The 6,000-nt window shown below is 43.2% G+C and overlaps 1 protein-coding gene across 3 annotated transcripts in view; it reads left to right on the top strand.

Moving 5' to 3' along the window:
• The first annotated feature begins 1,744 nt into the window (after window positions 1-1,744).
• Window positions 1,745-6,000, top strand: part of slc20a2 (solute carrier family 20 member 2) — a 65,592-nt gene continuing 61,336 nt past the window's right edge. For 2 of the 3 annotated variants that reach the window (XM_079269617.1, XM_079269618.1), the window contains exon 1: window positions 1,745-1,988. The gene's annotated coding sequence lies outside the window, so the exon portion shown is untranslated. Of the gene's footprint in view, window positions 1,989-2,123; window positions 2,149-6,000 lie in introns of those variants that run through there. The other variant, XM_079269619.1, reaches the window with a different exon arrangement.

Raw genomic sequence — 6,000 nt, 5'->3', positions numbered from 1 at the left:
TTAAATTCATATGCAACTAAGAGACAGGTGCTTGTTGGATGCCTGGGTTGGGTGCACAAAGCACACAGCTTTCACTGGAATTTATATCCATAAGTCAGTTTAGTTTTTCCCATATCTAGTCAAGACCACGATCTTTTCCCCATCCTGAGCTTAAACATTAAAAACCATAAAGTAATTATTGTTATCAGTGTTTCATATGTCCAATGTTAACTTTGTATAGAAGGTGGGCAGAAGATAGGAGGTTTTGCAGCATGAGCTAACCTGCAGGAGGATATGGTTTTCTCACATGGGAAATAAATACACATTTTACATGAATGTCTGATAACCACATATGCCTACACACTATGTGAATCATCACTTATAAAATGCCTTTTTACATGTGATAACCCACATTTATTCTACATGTGAATTCCACACGAGGGCTTACATTTCTCATGTGAAAATCTGCTGTGCCTGCATGTGTCATGTTAACTTACCACGAGCGAAATGCCCAATCGGCTATACACTGTGTTCGTTGGCGGTTGTGTGAGCCAGCAAACTAACACGAACCATCTGTATTGTTCATTTACCGGTGTAAGTGAATGTAACGCTATGCTAACCTTTTCGAGTATCTAGCTCGCAGCGCTGTGGGTTATGTAAATTAGATTCCAGAATATTGATGTTACAAAAGTTCAAGAAAAGAGAGCCAGGAACATTTCTAAAAAAGAAGCAGAAAAGTAAACTTAAATGCATCACACACAACTTCTAAAATGTAAAGTACATATTCACGTAGAACACCTGTAAAAACATGCACAAGTTGTTGATTTTATCAACCTGACAAGTTCAGAATAAAGGTTTTGTTTGAGCGGTGGGAGTGCATTCAGAAAATGTGGTAAACACTGCGCCCAACCAGGCCTGCCCGAACACGAGACTAATACAGAATGTACTCATTATTCTGTGGGACAAAAGCTATATATTTTGCGCAGATATCATATTTTACACACATTACTGGGTACATTTCATAGTTCAAATGTGTGGCTCATGGTGGGGCCATGCCCCATGGCCCTCTATTGACCAGCCGCCACTGCTTAAAAGATATATTTTGTAAAATACATACAAATGAATAGGGTAAGAAATAATTAGGAAAATATATCACCATGAAACTTCCACAGGTGTTTATTTTCTAAGTTTAAATCCCACCCTCGAGTCTGGTTTGATCACTCTCCAAACGACCCCCCTCCCCTCCCCTCCTCCTTTCTCTCTCTCTCCCTCCCTCCGTTGTTGACTGGTTGGGCCGGTTACGTAACACATGTATGCCTTATGCACGTGGCCACAGCAATAATAGCTGGCGATATTCTTGACGGATTAAACATTACCATCGAGCCAGTAATCGTGACATTCACACGCATTTTGGCACCGAGGCGTAAAGAATAATGGTGAGGTCAAGAGAGAGAGTCTGGTCAAACAACAGAGTGGGTCTATGCCATTCAAAAAATGATTATTATTACCGTTAAAGACGACGATGCATATATGGTGACCACTTCGATATATTCTGAATCATAATAATACGATTTGTTCAGGGACATCCCTTAACACGTTAATGGTATTAAGCGGATTACACCCCCCCCCCTTACATGGTGTCACCATGCCCTCAACAGATTGACTACTACCCCTCCCCTCTCTCTTTCTTGCTCTCTCCCCCCCCCCCTCCTCCTTCATCCCTTTAGCTGTCATCCTGAACAGCGTTGAGACGGCGGCTCGATCCCTAAAAGCCCGGATGAGAGCAGCAAGCAACGTTCAAGGCAACATGGTCGCGTGAGTCGAGGACAACCATTCCATTCCTGGTGGTGGTTGAGGAGGGGGGAGAACGACGACAGCCACTGCTGGAATCTGTGACATTTTCGACGCGACCCACGGAGAGCGGTTCTGGGAACAAATACACAGGCAGCGATAGAGGCGTGGAGGAACGGCACATTTCTCCCCCCTTTTTGCGGTGTCCTATTTCGTTGGTAAGTACATTTTGTCGGGCAAAAAAACCCACAGCCACAACCGCAGCCCCCCCCCCCCTCTCTCGACGGGGTTCTACCTTGTTTAGTCACTTTGCTCACGCATTTCTTTGTGGTGAGCGTGTCTGCGTGTGGCGTTTGAGGGAGGAGGCACGGGGCCTTGGTGAGTGTGAACACAGCGTTAAAACAGAAATGCCCGTGTGTGTTTTAAGTCTGCTGCTGCGGCTCGCAGCCACGCAGTTTAAACTTGTGCTCGCGTAGCTTTCTACGGGCAACGGAGCCTGTAAATGTTGTATTTCGCCACAAGTGGCTACATTGTCGTCTCCGCGTGCTCTAGACGTTGTTGCCACTGGTCAAACTACTAGTGTTGGTGTACTACTAGTGAATGGAGCCGCTACACGTGTGAGTGTATGTGACTCCACATCCGATAGAGTAGCACCAGTATAAATAATAAGTTGGGACTAGCCTGTCCCCCCCAAAACATGTTTTTTTTATTTGTCACATTGTCTCCCATGCTATTCAACTGTGGATGGTCTCGTTGTTTTCAGTGGGACTATAGAACATTCACACAGCACGTGGGGACGAACCTGATCCTTTCACCTGATGAGCAGATTTGTACCTGCGATACAGGAAGCCACACTATCACTGTGACATGTTGCATTGCTGGCCCCACCAGCTTTTTCATTTTTTTCTTTCTTTGTCAACCATGATAGATACATATTGTCCAACATGGTCGACAAAGAGGGGTGGAAAGAATATCAGGAACACCCTGCAAAATGTGTATTCAGATAGTTTACGAAAGTAGAAGTACATGTATCACACTGTAAAAAGTTCTGCATTGAAAATGTTACCGAAGTGTGTGGGTGTTCTAAGCAAAATGGTCTTAAAAATATCAGAAGAACTCCATGCAGAACAAGGCCCACTGTGAGTACAATGCTTTTACATATTTTATTATTGGGTTGTTATTATTATATTATATATAAATATATATATATATCTTTCTTAATTTGTAAAGTAACTATATGCTTTCAAATACATGTAGTGCAGTGAAAAGTACAATAGTAACCTCAAAAATGTAGTGGAGTATAAAGTAGTATGACAGGGAAATACTCAAAGTAAAGTACAAGTACCATACATACTATAGAGTGTTCTAACTCAACTACAACAGTATTTATTGTTCGCACGTTGTTATGAATTGCATCATATTGTCACGTGTTCCTGTTATTCTGTCCGCTCCCTCTTATTCCAATTAGAACATGTCACATTCAATCTTTTTCTTCTTTTATATTTCACATGCCGCCCCCCCCCCCCCCCCCCCCCCACTAAACCTGTTTTATCCTATGGCCTACATAGGTAGTGGAAGCACATAGCGCTCAAGTTAATGATTAATCTGCTACTTACGATAAGAAAGAGCGAGAAGAATGCCGGGGGTATGCCACAACCTCTCATGTTTTTTCTCCTCGTTCTCTTGTAAAAGCTGAGAAAATTTGAGGTTTTTTCTTTTTAAATATACAAAGCAAGGGCTTGTAAAGTTGAGAAGAACCACATGCACTGATTGCTGTATCTTGTCTAGCCATAAAGGTTATAGGACATATATGAAATCGTTATTGCGATAAGATATGCCGATTAATGACTTCCACTCTTTTTGTGCTCCGTGTGAGCACATGAGTGAAAGGTCCGGGGCTTTTTTGTTGACTACCTCCTTACGATAAGGACCGTGACGCCAGCCTCTCCCCTCTCCATTGTTTGGAAAACAATCCCAGCTATCTGTGAATAAGTAATTATGAAAACGGCACTGGACTTTATTTGCAGCTCCTCGCGCTCGTATCTCGTGTTTCCGCGTCAGACGCAACGTTTGTAGAACGGGGATTTATACAAATTCAAAGTTCTTGCACCCACACAGTCTAATCTGCTGTTTTGTATTCGCTTTAGAAGAGAGGGGAAAAAACTAAAATTACATTTTCAAATGAGCCTTATTGACATTTTTCTATGACTACCATGTTGAATTAAGTTGACAGGATCCATTTCTATTCTGACTGTACTTTGACCGGCCCTTTAGTGAAACAAAAAAGCAAAACACTGGAGGCAGAGTGATTCACACTAAATTGCCAGTTCCGCGGTGACAGGGTGCAGCGTGAATAGACTCTTTCTCGCTTTTTTTTTTTTTTTTTTGCAAACCCATATATCCCAAATGCCTCATAGCAGACACACCGAGTCAGTGCACATTTCAAACAGCAGTCAAGTCTGGCGGCTTAAGCTCGTGTGTTTTTCGAAGTCATGGGAGGTATGTGTGTACGTTGTGTAATGAATGTTTTCATGTTCAACACCATGCCCAGAGAGCAGAGTCGGACCAGTTTTTCACGGAGGTGTGCTTTCGTCGCGTACCGGTGCGTTCTCTTTCTGAGAAACCACTCGACGTCCGCGGCTCCATTTTTAGTTCCAGGTCGATGTTGAAATTCACCTCCGGCCCCTAGCTCCGCGACGAGAATGCTGCGGGTCACGCCACATCGCTGCACAGCCTCCCTCTGTGCAGGGTGTACCTTTTTTTTTTTAAATAATTTTTTTTAATCAAAGATATTTTTATGCTTTGTTTTCTTTATGAGACAAACACAGTGTAATGTATTCATACAGCCAAATGCAATTGTTTCGTTATTGTAAATTGATTAGTAGATAGAAATAAATCCTATCATATACAATTTTTATTAATTGTAGTCGCACAAAAATGGCAAAATACTTGCCGTTTCTGGGTTTTCAAGTATGTGATCTGCTGCCTCTTAGTTTCATATCTTAAATATTTTAGATAAAGCCTGACACTGATACCAAATTTTTAGACCACTATTGATATCTGCCTTTTAGCGTGACATGGCCAAACTAAAAATAACCGTGGACATATTTCTGGCATTCTTGCGTGCAATGTCTTGATACTTATTGTGTGCTTTATTGGCCTCTCTGCAGCAATGGACTGTTTGTCGGACAAACTGATTTTCACAGTTTTGTTGATTTTTATCATGGCCCTTTAGGAGCGCCGGTGTCTGTCCATCCACCACTTTGGTCCAGACTGAAATGCCTCAACAATTAATCAGATGGATTAAGAGGACATTTTGTACAGACTTGCGTGATCCCAAGAGGATGAATCTTAATGACTTTGATGATCCCCTGACTTTTCCTGTAGCATACTTATGTTCGGTCTCAGGTTGACCTCTGACATTGGTTGCCGTGATTTGCAGCACCTGTCCCAGTTGGTTTAAATGCCAGCCTGGGGGGGGGGGCTGCTTTACTTCATCCTGAAGGAGACAGAGTGCCAGAACGCTGATCTTAATTAGTTTTCCCGTTCTTTCTTTAGCCATCTAGCGCCACCATGAGGTTTGACATTTGTAGTTTTAACTGTTGGATAGATTACCTTGAAACATAACAACGTTTTTGTGTCCCTCGGGATGGATTGCAAAAACTTACTGATCAATTAACTTTTCCCTGTAGCGCCATCAAGTCCAAACTTTAAATTTGTCCAAGATCTACGTTTATGACCAAATACCTGCGAAACCAATGACATCCCCATCATCCTCAGTTGTAGTTTGAGGTTATCGTTAAAAGGCAAATGTTAGCATGCTAACATGCTAAAGTAAGACGCGTTATCATTTAGCTCAAAGTACCACTGTGCAGTCCGCTCTCAGGGTTTAGAAGCAAGTCCACATTTTCCAAGAAGACGTGACCTTGATCTCACGGCTCGACACGAGACGTGGAAAAAAGGCGACATATGGAAAATTCACCGAAGTGGTTTCCATGACGGTAGGGGCCCCGCTGTGCAGGTTGGCCCCCTTCTGCCAGTGGGCGTGTCCGCGTCTCCATGGGCGTAGAGGCAGTTGGCATCGTTGCCGGCAGCGTCGCAGCCGGAGAACAGTCTGTCTCTCTGATCGCGGCCCACCTCGCCCTCAGCGGCACAATCACACTGTTATGCCTGATCCCTCCTTCGCCATGACAACATCACATGATAGCACAGGGGGAGTGGGACACTTCA

This window comes from Melanostigma gelatinosum (genome assembly GCF_949748355.1).
Source record: "Melanostigma gelatinosum genome assembly, chromosome: 6".
Classification (NCBI taxonomy): Eukaryota; Metazoa; Chordata; class Actinopteri; order Perciformes; family Zoarcidae; genus Melanostigma; species Melanostigma gelatinosum.
This window is presented reverse-complemented; position numbering and strand designations above follow the sequence as displayed.